This window comes from Cervus canadensis, chromosome 1 (assembly GCF_019320065.1).
Source record: "Cervus canadensis isolate Bull #8, Minnesota chromosome 1, ASM1932006v1, whole genome shotgun sequence".
Lineage (NCBI taxonomy): Eukaryota > Metazoa > Chordata > Mammalia > Artiodactyla > Cervidae > Cervus > Cervus canadensis.
In genome coordinates, this window is record NC_057386.1 from 74,799,414 (window position 1) to 74,815,021 (window position 15,608).

At 44.2% G+C, this 15,608-nt stretch overlaps 1 protein-coding gene across 8 annotated transcripts in view; it reads right to left on the bottom strand.

Moving 5' to 3' along the window:
• The window catches only part of IL15 (interleukin 15), a 93,891-nt gene extending 80,596 nt beyond the window's left edge, over positions 1 to 13,295 (bottom strand). For 2 of the 8 annotated variants that reach the window (XM_043485716.1, XM_043485682.1), the window contains exons 1-2: positions 12,273 to 12,388; positions 9,057 to 9,146 (exon numbers count right to left, since the gene is read on the bottom strand). The gene's annotated coding sequence lies outside the window, so the exon portion shown is untranslated. Of the gene's footprint in view, positions 1 to 9,056; positions 9,147 to 12,272; positions 12,406 to 12,778 lie in introns of those variants that run through there. The other 6 variants (XM_043485689.1, XM_043485666.1, XM_043485704.1 and 3 more) reach the window with 5 other exon arrangements.
• Between the last annotated feature and the right edge of the window lie 2,313 nt (positions 13,296 to 15,608).

Consider the following 15,608-nt stretch of genomic DNA (forward strand, 5'->3'; position numbering starts at 1 on the left):
TAGTATTACCTGACCTCTCAGCAACATGTGAAAGATTACTGACAACAAAAGTAACATGATTAGAGTTTTATCATGTACCACGCAAGTGCCTGGCACATAAAGACACAGTGTTTTCCAAACTTTAGCCCTTCCAACTCCATCATGATTCTTGTCATCCTTTGCACCACCAGTATCATTTATCTGAGGAGAGGGGTAATAAGAACATGAATCAATATAGAAAATACTGCAGATACTTACAGAGGCATCCATCAGTGGAGAGAGCACAAAGCAGGATGTGATCAGTGTTTCCAGTTGGCTAGAGAGGAGGTAAGCCAATGCAGGAGACATAAAAGATGCAGGCTTAACCCCTGGGTCGGAAGGATCCCCTGAAGCAACCCATTCTTGCCTGGAGAATTTCACAGACAGAGGAGCCCGGCGGGCTGCAGTTCAAAGGGTCACACAGAGTTGGACATGACTGAAGCGACTTAGAATGCACGCACAGAGAGGAGGTAAACTTGAGGTTTTGCCCGGAGAACTGCATAGAGGAAGTAACTCATAGAACACATGGGTGGTTGCCAGAGGTAGAGGCAAAATGTGTGCAGGGGGTCAAAAGGTATAAATTTGTGGTTAGAACATGAGTAAGTCATGGGGATGTAAGGTACAGAACGGTGACTAGGAGACAGCTGGGCCATGCTCGTCTGTCTCAGTTGTGTCCAACTCTTTGCAACTCTATGAGACTATAGCCCGCCAGGCTCCTCTGTTCATGGCATTCTCCAGGCAGGAATACTGGAGTGGGTTTGCCATCCCCATCTCCAAGAGATCTTCCTTACCCAGGGATTGAACTCACGTCTCCTGTGTCTCCTGCACTGCAGGCAGATTCTTTACCACTGAGCCACTGCGGAAGTCCCTGGGTAACAATACTATAGTGTATAACTGAAAGTTGATAAGAGAATAAATCTTAAAAGTTCTCATGATAAGAAAGAAAATGATAACTCTCTATGATGACACACATTAACTAAACTTATGGTGGTGATCATTTTGCCATATAAACAAAAGTCAAATCATTATGTCATACACCTGAAACTCATAGAATTTACATGTCAATTATGCTTCAGTTAAAAAAGAAAAGATTTTTGTGTAAGAGTAGGCCTATGGGGGATATGGAATCCATCACAACAGAAGCAGACAGTGTGGATATGACACGCAAGCAAGGGTTAGAAGATGTGAAAATCCTAACATTCTCTTTTGAAGACCTGGAAATTGGCCAACGCTTTCTTGAAGATCCTTTCTGACCATTTCCTTTTCTGGAGTGGCCAGCTCAGTAGTGGGCCTCTGGTCTTCTCTACATACATTTGCCTCCTGCAGAAATATTCCCACAACAGGCTTCAGTCAGTAACTCCTGACAATGAACTCATAAACCAACATCTCTTGGACTAATAGTCCACCCAATCTTTAGTGCAGTACTTCTAATGACTCACCGGACATTTTCGGCTTTCTGTTCCACTTTTTTCTCAATCTTGAGCTTTCCAAAATGAAACTCATCCATCTCCCTGACTCCCCCTCACATTTTAGCCACAACCCATATCAGTTCCTGCAGTGTTTACTTTTCCTGACTCCCAAGATTAAAATCTGAAAGGCGTCAGGAACCTTCCTGCACTTAGAAACTCTGAATCAAAGCCAGTCAAAGGCTTCAAAGAGTGCCTGGCCCATAGTAGGCACTCAAAATTCTTACAAAGAAATTCAATGAATAAATAAAACATATGAGTAAATTAGATCTTCCTTGACATAGTTCTTGTTTTATTCTCCATTACTTTGAACATATCGTATTCTTTAGCATTCATTTAGCAAATATTTATGAGGCATTAACATTTGCCAGGCACTAACAGATGATGGCGGAGAAGGCAATGGCACCCCACTCCAGGACTCTTGCCTGGAAAATCCCATGGACGGAGGAGCCTGGTAGGCTGCAGTCCATGGGGTCACTAAGAGTTGGACACAACTGAGTGACTTCACTTTCACTTTTCACTTCCATGCATTGGAGAAGGAAATGGCAACCCACTCCAGTGTTCTTGCCTGGAGAATCCCAAGGATGGGGGAGCCTGGTGGGCTGACATCAATGGGGTCGTAGAGTCGGACACGACTGAAGTGACTTAGCAACAGATGATGGGGATATGCCAATGAACAAAATAACAAAAATGCTCTCCTGTAACTCATGTGCAAATGGGGAAAGGTGGGAATTAACAAACATGACTGAATAAAACATGTAAAAGTCCATCATCCCTCATCTGAAAATCTGAAATTGGAAAGACTCTAAGAACTGAAGGTTTTGCTTAATTTATTGGTTAACAAAACATGAACTGGCATAAAACTGTTTAGAATCTGTATCTGTTTCACTTTTGAGTAGCTTCCTGAATAAGCTTACTATAAACCATAGTTGTCGCGTGATATATAGCAAAGGCATTATGTCACTACATTAGTCTGTTCTTCTAGGGTTGCCACTACAGAATACCATAGATTGGGTGGGTCACACAACAGAAATTTATTTTCTCATAGTTCTGCAGACTGGAAGTACAAGATCAAGGTACTGGAAGGGTTGGTTTCTGGTGAGGTTTTTCTTCCTGGCTTGCAGGCAGCCGCCTTCTCACTAGGTCTGCACACAGCCTTTCCTCTGTACCTGTGAACTCCTAGGGTCTCTTCCTCATCGTATAAAGACAGCAGGGCTAGTCCATTAGGGCCCCGCCCTTTTGACCTCACTTACCCTGAATTACTGCTGAAAGCACTGTCTCACTGGAAGCTGAACTGCTATACAAGGATTGGTGCAGAGAGGGAGAGACACAACTCAGTCTATCACAATTACCTTTCCAAAAGCTGAAAAAAATCTGAATTCCAAAGACATCTGATCCTAAGTGTTTTGGATAAGGTAGCAGAAACCTGGTGGTATGTCAGGTAGTTATTCGTGTCTGGAGAAATGTTTGAGCTGAGAGTGCGGGTGGAAATGCAACAGGAAGCACACAGTCAGGTAAAGCCTCCCAGCAACGGGGGTATTCGAGCCAAGCTCCGCACGAGGGAAGGGAGTGGGCCACATCTGAGAGGAAGCATTCTAGGCAGAAGAATAGCAAGTTCAAAGACCCAGAGGCAAGAACAGAGTAGTACACATGATGAATAGAAACAAATGCCATATATGAATGCATATATATGGAATCTAGAAAGATGGGACTGATGAACCTATCTGCAGGGCGGCAACGGAGACACAGACATAGAGAACGGACTTGTGGACACAGAAGGGGAAGAAGAGGGTGGGGCGAGTGGAGAGAGCATGGAAACATACACATTACCGTATTTGCTGTATGACTCAGGAAACATACACATTACCGTATTTGCTGTATGACTCAGGAAGCTCAAACTGGTGCTCTGTGACAAACTAGAGGGGTGGGATGGGGTCAGAGATGGGAATGAGGTTCAAGAGGGAGGGGACACATGTATACTTATGGCTGATTTGTGTTGATAGATGGCAGAAACCAATACAATATTGTAAAGCAATTATCCTTCCATTGAAAATAAATAAATAATTTTTAAAAAGAAAGGTTGTCAGAGTTACCAAAGCCCTGAGCTAAAAGAGGAGGAGAAGATGAGGTAACAGAGGAACAAACCACCTTGCTGACTACCATAAAGGAATTTGGCTTTTACTGAACTAAAATGAGACGGCAGTGGAGAGTTCTGAATAGAGGAGTGGCATGACCAGATCAAGGCTTTAACAGGATCACAACGTGTGACAGATGATCTCCAAGATGGTGGCCACTAATCAACACCTTCCTTCTATGAACAAGCGTAGCATACAGCCCAGCAAGAGGCTGAGTCTACGTCCTCTCTTCTTGAATCGAGATGGCCTCTGGACTTGCTTTTCCTGATAAAATGAGACAAATGGGACAGTCTGGGAATTTCAGACCTAGGCTTCCTAAGCCTTGGCAGTTTCCACTTCCTCTTTTATAGAAGCTGGATACTGCGTGACGAGTCTGACAACCCCAAGACCACCATGTTGTGAATGAGTCCAATCTAGTCACATAGGAAAAGTCAAGTGGAGAAGAACAAAGGAACCCAGGCAACAGGCAGAACTGAGGCCCCACATATGACCCAATTTCTTGTACAATCTCAGACAATCCTGGACCTTTGGAGTCGTAACAACTGAGATCACACACATTCTGACATAGAGATAAGCCATTGCTGTGGGGTTCTGTCCAAATTTCTACACTTGGAACATCAAAAATATACAATAATTCTTATCTTACACTGCTAAATTTTGGGGTCGTTAAATACAGAGTAATTAATAATTGACTGAAATTGACATGAGGTCAGGTGAGGAGGAGACACCTGAGGAGTATGTAGCAAGGATACTCACTGTTAGTGAGCCTAGAAAGGGTGTGATGAAATCATTATTAGAGACTGCAGAGAAGGTAACCCATGTTGCATAACTGCCTACAATAATATGGACAAAAGAAAATGTATCTAATAAAAACTTGTGGACCTGACTAAGAAAGTTTCTGAATGTGATAACTGGCTTTACTCTGTGACCTAGGATTACTTACAGGAAGAGAAAGAGGAACTAAAATGTTCAAGTTGTATTTAGAGGAAATCATTCAAACTAGGACTTATTAGGTTGGAAAACAAAAATTACTATCTTTCTTGCCTCTTGAGGCAACACAAGATTCTCAAAGAAGCAGTCTTAGAGCAAAGGTCAAATCCAGGGTCTATTAGTACAGTGTCCTCTGAGGTTAAAGATTAAATCAAGCATGTGGCTGGAAGATGTCTCATTAAGACCTAGAAGAGATTTAAGGTGGCACCTCATAGACCCTGTCCATGAGAAAAAGCAGTTTCTAAAGACCTTGAAGGTTTTTCCTATAGCATTCTGACTCACAGTCAAGGTCAACTGCAGCCTGTCTCAAGAGTTTTCTGGGTATGTCTTTTCCAATGGACCGATCCTTAATAGATAAAATGGAAGCCTCCAAGGTTTATGATATAATTGTACCCCTCCAAAAAAGCACCACCAGCTAAACAAAAAGAAGGACACAGAAAGTCTCTAGATCCCTAACTCTCTAAAGAAATGGCATGCTCAACCGCTAATAAGAACTATTTCTTATGAAAAAGGAAGAATCAAAGGAGGTGCCTTTAATTTCATAGCCAGTCCAGTGCTACCATAGACACCAGGCGCTAGATCCACCTGGGTGTGTGGCAGGAAGATGAAGAAATCTTCCTGGGTGTGTCACTCCCAGTAGCCTGAGAGGAGCTGCATGTAGCCCAAATTGCGGAATCATGGCAAATAACACGTTACTGTTTTTTTAAGCCACAGCATACTGGAGTGGTTATCATTTGTTTGTAGGTAAGTAAAGCGTAAGTAAAAACAGGTAACTGAAACTTTCGTGGGGGAAAGGGAGGGACAAGAGCTGCAAAAGAGAGACCCACTCTTGCCACTATATCACGAGCCAGGATAATAGTGACCTGGACCCGGGAGGCAGCAGTGAAGGTGGTAAGCAGGTCAGATGCAGGATCTATTCTGAAGGCACAGCTAAGTGATTCAGCAGATTAAATGGCGGGGTGTGAGAAAAGGGGAAGAAAGGAACACTCCACAGTTAATAGGTTGATTGGTGATCTGTGCAATTACAAGAATAGACTTGTCATGGGCGTCGCAATTTTGGGGGTAAAGTCAGGAGTCCAGGTCTTTACCATCTGGTGGCTCAAAGAGCAAAGAACACCTGCCTGCAATGCAGGAGATTCGGGTTTGATCCCTGGGTCGGGAAGATCCCCTGGAGAAGGGCATGGCAACCTACTGCAGTATTCTCGCCTGGGAAATCCCATGGACAGAGGAGCTTGGCAGGCTACAGTCCACGGGGTCCCAAATGGGCGACTTTCACTTCACAAGAATCCAGTGAGCACTAGATATCCGGTCGGGGGTGTGAAGCGACTTTTATGCATAACTCTGGATTTCAGAGAGGGCTCATGACTAACAGATACACTGATAAATCATCATTTAGGAAGGTGATGAAAGCCAAGAGACTAAGATCACCAAGGGAGTGAGCATAGATAGAGAGAAGGCCATGAACTGAGCCCTCAGATGCCTATATTCAGAGGTTAAGAAAGCAAGGTGGCAAAGGAGACTAAATTTGGTGCTGGTGAGGAAAAAGGACAATGAGGAGGGGGAATTCCCTGGAAGCCATACAAAGAAATTTCTGGTTCTGCTAATGTGGCACCTAGGAAGAGAACCAAGCACTAGTTACTGGATTTTTCATGGGTTCCTGGTACCTTTGACAAGTGCATTTTTCACGGGGTGGTGGGGATGATCATCTGGCTGGGTCAAGAGAGGATGAGAAAGACATGCTGGATACAGACCAGAGTTGTTCTATCAAGGTTGTCCTATAAAATGGGACAGAAAAACCAGGTGGTAGCTGGAGAGAAACATGAGCTCAAGAGAGTCTTTCTGGTTTCCCGTTTTAATGGGAAAAATGATAGCGATGCTGCATGGTGAAGGAAAGACTCATTAGAAACAGAAGAAAAACTGATGACGAATTTTAAAAAAAGAAGAATGACTAGCATCAGCCCAGTTTTCCAGGTGGTATTAGTAATAATGAACCTGTCTGCCAATGCAGGAGATGCGGGAGACCTGAGTTGGGAAGATCCCGTGGAGGAGGACATGGCAACTCACTCCAGTATTCTTGTCTGGAGAATCCCATGGACAGAGGAACCTGGTGAGCTACAGTCTAAAGGATCCCAAAGAGTTGGACATGACTGAAGCGACTTAGCAGGCAAAATGACACATGCAGGTCCTTGAGTAGATGATAGGAACAAAACTATATCCCTGAATGGATTTCTGGCTGGTTTCCTTAGCTGCAATTCTTTCTTTTCTTCAATAAATCCTACTCTACACTAATTTTCCTAAAATATTGCCTATATTATAATGTTCCACCAATGTGTTTCGCTGTGTTGCTTAAGCTTCCTACCTGTTTTGCATGCCTCTGCTTAGCTGTTAAACTGTTCAATGATCACTGAGGTCAATACAAGTCAACTGTGTGTCCAACCCCTGGCTGGGGACATGGGACACACTGTCCTGTCTTTACTCAGAATGTAAGTGTAGAGACAGACACATAATAAGATAAATTCACAGAGAGAAAAGCTATTACTGGAGAATGATCTTATGCATGCTAAGTCACTTCAGTTATGTTCAACTCTTTGCGACCCTATGGCCTGTAGCCTGCCAGGCTCCTCTCTCCATGGGATTCTCCAGGCACGAACACTGGAGTAGGTTGCCATGCCCTCCTTCACGGGATCTTCCTGACCCAGGGAGTGAACCTGCATCTCTTATGTCTCCTGCATTGGCAGGCAGGTTCTTTACACCAGTGCCATCTGGGAAGCCCATAGAGGCATGTAGACAGCACCAAATAAATTCATAGAAGGGAGAGAATAATTTTTCCTGGGCAGTAGAAAGGGGCAGCCAAAGTTAGAGAGGGTGGGCTTTGTGAGCAGGACACTTGAAGGCTGACAAGGAATGATGAGGAACGTGTATGGCAGGTGTGTCTGGAGCACAGAAAAGGTGACTGGAAATGAAGCTGCAAAGGCTGTCTAAGCCTGACTAGAACCTACTCTTCAATCCTATCATTGGGAAGACTCTATCACAGCCAGATTCCCTCTTTTACTGCCTGCCCCACAAGGTGCAATCATGCGTGTGTGTGAACACCACACACACACACACACACACACACACACACACTTGCTTTGAAGTGCAGTGAGTCCTGGCAGTCCAGAACCATGGGAAGGGCTGTTGGGGATAAGGCTGAACTAGATTAGTGCGCGTCAGGGAACCTCCATGACTTCCCAAGGTCTGCATGACCACAGAGAGTTCTAAAGAAATGAATTTCCAGATCCACTACTTCCATAGGAGCCCCTTTTTATGAATGATATGCCTGAAATGAGCCTGAAGCAAGCAGATTTCTAGCAAGTTCTCTTTTCCCGCTTCCTCTTTCATAATGATGCTTGTCCCATTTTACAAAAGAAAGGTGGACCTCGCCCCCACTCAATATCTACTTTGTGCCTTGCCTGTCCAGGGTATCAAACATAGGGGAAAGGGGGAAAATTGCTATTAGAGACACTTTCTTCAGTCAAAGCAGTGATATCCACACTGTCCACACCTACTCTGATATATATTTCTAATACAGTTTAGTTCTATGCTAATAACTAGAGAGAGAAGCTAATGGCAACCCACTCCAGTACTCTTGCCTGGAAAATTCCATGGACAGAGGAGCCTGGTGGGCTGCAGTCCATGGGGTCGCTAAGAGTTGGACACGACTAAGCGACTTCACTTTCCCTTTTCACTTTCATGCATTGGAGAAGGACATGGCAACCCACTCCAGTGTTCTTGACTGGAGAATTCCAGGGATGGGGGAGCCTGGGGGGCTGCCGTCTATGGGGTCGCAGGGGGTCGGACACGACTGAAGTGACTTAGTGGCAACAGCAGCAGCAATAATTACTTCTCAAAAGTGAATGGGTTATTTTGGTTAGTTGTGTACTAATAACTAGGCTTAAAATAACATAAATGATAATTTTCACAATATAAATATTAATATTTATTTAAAAATGAAATCTCAAAGTACATGCTTCATTTTGGTGCTGAGGTATATTTGTGTGTGCTTAGTTGCATCTGACTCTGTGCAGCTCCATGAACAGTGTGTGAGGCTCCTCTGTCCATGGAATTTTCCAGGGAAAAGTACTGGAATGGGTTGCCATTTCCTACTCCAGGGGATCTTCCCGACCCAGGGATGGAACCTGTGTCTCCTGCATTGGCAGGTGAATTCTTCACCACTGTGCGATCTGGGAAGCCCGCCGAGGGGTAAGGAGAGCAAACGAATTGGAAAAATATATGGCTAAATATCCAACTATAACGTTCAATTAGAAAATAATTTGAAAATGTTAGCAGTCAGTGCTAAAAGTGTGCAAACAAAAAAAAAAAGTGTGCAAAGGATACAGGTGACGCTTGAATAACGCAGGGTTGGGGCGCCAACACTCCACTCTATGGAAAATCTGCTGTAACTTACAGCAAGCCCTGGGGACCGCAGTTCCTCGGTGTCCATGGTTCTGCATCACAGAGTCAACCAGCCACGGATACTGTAGCACTGTGGGATTTACTGTCCAAAAAAAGTCTCATATAAGTAGATCTCACAGTTTAAACTTCTATCATTCAAGGGCCAATGTATTTCCTCTGCCAAAGTTGCGTCAGAAGGCACATGAGCAAAAGAGCCAGTAAGGGGACTTTAGTGGTGTAGGTTTCACTGACTATGTCGCTGGGCTCCTGTGTCACGAAGATCATTAGAATCCCCACCCCCAACCTTACAGTCATCATATTTTCCTCTTCTGGGATCAGTTTCAGTTTCAGATCCTTTACTTAACCAAACACTTTCTGTCACTCTCCTTCAGCACTGGGAAAAGACATGACTTATAACATGGCCACCTAATAGGCATTCTGACTTTTTCTTATTCATTTTCACGTAGTCCATATACAGTCCTCTGCACGTCCAAAGATGACCTGCCATGCACCATCAGATTTTCAGTGGGATAAAACTGTATACATACTCTGCCTTCAGATATAGAATATGTACAAATACTACCATAGGATTGAGCTGAGGTCAAAGAGCATTTTATTTCCTATTTCTGATTCTAGCGCTGAATAACTTAAAAAGGGGTAACATTCCCTGACATACAGCAAGTTAGTAATAACATATACGAAGTTGACTGTAGCTATTTTAGTAAAATTCACCGTTAACGAGGAGTAAATACTACTAGCAAAACTCACAAATGTTCTCTCAACTTTCCTATGGGATATTTCTACCCAATCCATAAAATAGGATACCAGCCAGCACATAAACAATGCTCAACTCAACAAATAATCTGTAATCACTGGATCAATAAAAATAAGAGCTAATATTGAGCTAAAGAAAGAAGCTGGCTTCTTGCCAACCCTCAGACCATAAATATCTTCTGAAAAGGAGACTTCTCATACAGTTGACTATACCCACCTCCCCTGTGTTATGAGAGTGTCTTCTGAAGACTCCCTCAATTCCAGCCTTCTACTTGGATGAATGGATATATAGGTAGATAGCTAGATACAGACATACATCAATCCACATTTGCCTACTATTTGTCAAGCTCTATCAGCAAAAACTAGGTGAAATGGACAAGTGTTTTCATTCAGGAACTATAAAGATTTTCTTCAAGGACCAAACTCATATAGACATCCATGTGATGTGACTACTATTTGCTCCTAAAGGTAATCTTTAAATATATAATTAATAATGTCATTATGAAAGTATCATATAAGTGTTACTATAAAACCAGTGTTCCATCATTACCTCACTCTACATTGCAATGAAATCATGGCTGACTGTCACTGTCAAATTGTGAGAAATATTTCTATGGAAATAATAGTTCTTAAATCTCTTACCGCTTTCTCACTCTGTGACTTTGGGAAAGTTATTTAATTACTCTATGGTTCAGTTTCTCCAGTTATAAAATACAGTCCCTACCACCACAAAAGCTTACGATGATACTTTTTTAAAAATACACACATATTTAGAACAACATCTGGGACATAATAAGAAGTCAGCAAGTGTTAGCTATGAGTCATATTATTTCCCATAGCTCAAGTTGTGGACCTGAAACAGTCCTCTCTGCATTATCACTAACTAACCTGCAAAGGAACTGTTACATAATGAATAAAACTTAGTATACTCAATGGGAGACAGGAAGAAAGGGCAGTTTTGTAAGTTTCAAAATGTTTTTGAAACTATTTTGTGTTCGAGATCCATTTAAAAAGATCATTAGAGTTATGGCTATTTTCCTCAGAAAAAGTCCCTTTATCCACAGCCTTCCTGAAGTCCAGGTTTGATAGCAAACCTGAGATGGAGACCCTTCTAGGATTTAAATTCATCAATTATCAAACTCTAGACCACTGCTTTCCCCCATCCTCTAAAGAAATTTATAAACAAGTATTTCACTGACAAACATTATGTCCTGAGATACAGCTGTTGACATTTACATATTAATTTCATGGATTAAAAGAAAAAGCATCAAATTGTTTTTCTTAAACCCACCAGTAAGCTGTAGGAAAATTCCTAATTCCAGAAACTGTAGCTTCAAATCAGGTTCTGGAGTTGCCATTCCAAATCAGCAGAAAACAGTGAACATTCTGCCTACCAGAAGTCCATGCCAACACCCAACCTAACCCCTCTGTCACCCTGTCCTAGAGCAGACAATCCTGCTGGGAAGGCCATTCTGAGTATTATCAAAACTCTGAGAGGAGAAAACTGAGGAAGAAATACAAGGATGTGCCTTTTCTGCCTACCAGAACAAAGCTTCACAATCTTCTAGACTTCTTAACTTCGTTAAGTAAAATTTTAATCGTTTCATCGCTTTTTAACTCTAAAATGGCTATTGCTTTGTCATCAGTCCTTTCCTTTCTATATATTTATGTTCTCTTTATATCTGCTCCCTCTTATCTATCATGCCCACTGCACTGCTTTCCAATAAAATGACAGGAGTTTAGTGTATATATACCTTGATGCATTTCATAGAACATCCACCTCTGCAGAGTAGGATGCTGTAACCACCTAGATCTCATCTGTTTATTCAATCAAGTCAACTAAGCCGCTTTAAACACATTGACAAAATGAGAATGCCTATCAGTTACAAGGAGATGCCATCACCAGTGTCATAACATCAGACAGTAGTTTTTAAAAACATAATGGAAATCGCTAGTGACAACCACTGTACTTCCAGTTTTGAAACTTCTGACTCACCCTATTTAAAAACCTATTATAAGCATCACTTAAAAATTAACCTTGCTTTACGTATACTTTGATGTTAACAAACTTTTAAATGCATAGAAAATCAAGTTAAATTCAATACATTATAAGCTAAATTCAAATACATTGTATATGCTTGCAACATCTCAACACTTGGAAAAATTAACTGGATTTTCATTTAAAGCCCCTTTGAGTAAGGAGTTCAAGGCAGTACAAGTCTCCTGCGTTTCTTTGAAGTTTCTAGCACTGATTTTCTGAAAATAATATAAAGCCAGGCCTGACTGTCAAAAGTTAACCATTCTGTAAATTCCTCTTCCAAGGCAGATAAGTGTCCTGATCAAAAAAGAGGAGGGCAATTTGACTGACAGAGTCAGACGTGCAAGCTCACACACGAGTTGGCACCGGTCGGTGGGGAGTTTGGAGCGGTAGGGAAGAAGCGGGGGACTGCAGTACCTTACTTGAACTTTCTGAGCTGGATGAGGTGCAGAACTCAGCGCTCTGGGCGGCGGGACTTCCCTTTCTCTGAACCCCGCAGCTCGACGCGGGCAGCCGAGCGCGCTTCCCTCGCTCTCCGCCTCCCGGCGCGGAGTAGGTGGAGCGCAAGGCAGCCGGCGACGCGGAGAGAGGGGAACGCACCGCCGGGCCGCGGGAGACCCGCAAGTGGACGAGCGGTCTGTGCTCGGCTGGAAGCGGAGGATGGCGAGGAGAGCCCGCGACGGGAAATAAAGGGTCAGAAGGGGAAAAACCTCTGCGCCTAGCGCCACCGAAAGCCGAAATCGCGGTCAAGTGTTTCCCCCGTAAGAGGGCGGAGCGGCCAGGCTGGCAGCTGCTCGGCGGGGAGACGGGTGGGTCCGCCAATGCTGGGAGGGGACCGAGACGAAGGCTTTCGGGGAAAATTCCCTTGCCCTTTCCAGCCACCAGCGCCTCCCCTCCCGAAGCAGAGAAGCCAAGCTCTGTACCTCCATCGACTCCGGGCTGCAGGGTCAGGGGCGGCAGGCAGTGCAGCGGGGCGGGAGCGGTCACCCGGCTCCCTTCCCGGGCGTGTGGCCTCTGCAACCACAAACAAATCAGCTGGGGTTTTCCTGGGCGCCTGGAACCCAGGGAGTCCCAACCCCCAACGAAAAGAAAAGTGAAAGAGAAAAGAGCTGAGAGGAACGGCGAAGATAAACACCCCCAGCGGAGGCTGGGGGAGGGGCGGGTGGCGGCAGCTCTTGGCCGGGTGCCCCAGGTGTCTTGGCTCCGTGCGCCCTAGGAGGTGTCCGCCGGCGCCAAGCCCGGGGGCGCAGAAGCTGGAGGGCAGTGGGGAGGAAGGCAGGCTAGGCGCTCCAGCCCCGCCTCCTGGGACGCTGGCCCTGGCCTTGGCCTATCCCTCCCTCGTGGGACACATGCAGGGAAGGAGCTAGAAGGTGACCCGAAGTCCATCTGCAGCATCCACGGGCCCCATGGCACGCGAGGCTGTCCCAGCTGCGACTGAGACCTGGCGCGGCGCAGGTCCCAGGCGTCCGCAGGAGAGGGAAAATGTGTTGGGTCGGGATGGGCGGCCACTCCAGACCTTGACCCTCCCTGTAGGCTAGAAGAAGGCAGGCTCTGAAGTCCTACTAAAGAAACCATGGAAGGAAGACACTTGGGCGATTACTTTGTCCAAGGCAGTTGGCACGGAGGGTGAATGAACTTGAAGGGAGCCTGTCTGCGGCGGGCCACATTCCCAGTCTAGTACATAGTCCGGTGTGACACATTGCAATAGGATCGTGTGAAATGTTGTTATTGTAGGGTGTTACTGCTGAAAGAACCAAGTTCCTTGAGGTTAAGGGATTCCAATGCCTCAAAGCCTGCAGAAAAGGTTTCAGTTTTTCGGAGGCACTTTGGAGAACCTTGCACACATTGTGAATCACTGAAAATTCCTAAGGGAAGGGTGCTTCCCCAAATTTTTCAGAGTTATGTCATAGGAAAAATAAGGCTCCCTGGAGCTTGGTAAAACGTTTAACTTTCTTTTGCATTACACACATGTTAAAAATAAAACAGAAACAGAAGTGATTTAAATATTAAATGTACCTAAAGTTCCATATAAAATCACTTCACTTTTTATGAAAAGCTTGCAGTCTAGGTAGTCACTGTCAGCAAAATGAGATGAAAATGTAAATACTCTTTTACAACCACTCAAAATTTTACCATAGTTGGAAATTATATTTAAAGAAATAAAGCAGTTATTCTTTTCTGTTCAAGACAATGTAATACTGATTTTTCCTGTGATAATGCCAGTGATTTAAAATCCAATCAGACTTGTCCATGGCAAAGTTAAGTCCCCTACAGACAAACTTTCAAGTTGCAAACTTTCAATGATGCTAATGTGCATTCACATGTCCAGTCATATGAGTGAGTTCATTTGTCTGGCATACATTGTCATGTATGTGCATTGTCTACACATACAGCACTGTATAGAGTAGAGTAGCTCAGTATATTTCAAGTCCAGCATCTCCGGAAGCAGAGTAAAAGTAATGATGATGTCGTTGATACTGATACTGTTATAGCCATGCTTTCCGGGACTCACTCAGAAGGACAATGCAGATAGTGGAGTGCAGTTTATTACACTGGCGGGCCCAAGGCAGAGTCTCCTCTTAGCCAAGGACCCCGTCCAGCATTTGTGAAAATCTTTTATACCCCATGTGTACGTGTCCAAACCCACCACCTACCCCATGTGTACGTGTCCAAACAGTCAATAATCAATAAGCCCGCAGTTACATTCCAAATAGTTAATAACCAATAAGCCTGTGCTTACATTCTGATAGATAGTGTCCGGAGGCAGGGGTGATTAGTGTCTGTTTTCTCTTAGGTGATGAGTAACCTGGATGTGATCTTCAAGATTCCCCTGTCTGGAGGGGGTCTTATCCTTCCATTATCGTTCCCACAGGCACTAAGCAGAGAGTTCAGAGTCCACTGGAGAGGCAGCCAAGCACGACCAGCACGGACAGGCCTGAGATGGAGTCCAGGCCCTATGAATTCCTTCTTCAATACATGCTACTGTACTTCTCAAGGTGCTGTACTATAAGATTTAAAATGTTTATTTTTTGCATTTGTTATGTATTATTTGAGTGGAGTTTTATAAACCTATTAGGGTACAGTACTATATAACTGACTGTGTTAGTTGGGCACCTAGGCTAACTTTGTTGGACTTAAGGAATGTGCTCTTGGAATGGAACTCATTTGTATGCAAGGGACTAACAATACACTGAAGCTGTGATCTGCAGAATGAACATGCATCCTGAGATCAGGCTTGCACAGGATTGGATTCTGTTACAATAGACATAGCAGCCCCAAAGGCAAAGCATGTGTGTATGTGAATATGGAAACTAATGATGGAGAAGTGGATCTGCGTCTGCTCATCGACTTGCACTGCCCCAGTCTTGCTTGGCTCCTGCAACATGAACTCCCATACCTCCTTCAGCTCCCCTACAGAAGCTGTGTGATCTGCAGCTGATGGCTGAAGCGGCTGTCCAGATAATAAGGCCCCTGTTTGGCCTCACTCAGCAACAACTAGCAGAAGGAAATATCACTGCCACCAGAGGTCAGGTCGTCACCTGCTGCACTTGGCTCCCTAAGAGCACTTTAAAAAAGTTACTGTTAGCTGGAGCTCACTAGCCTGGTGGCTCTGGCTGACCCCAGGGCTGAGAGACATCAGTGTCTGACAGCACACTTTTAATACGTAGTCGTCATGTATTTTCTGAGCTACTGGAGAAGTTTTCACCGTGCTGTGAAACTGATGGGAATTTTCTTCATATAGCCAAACTAAAA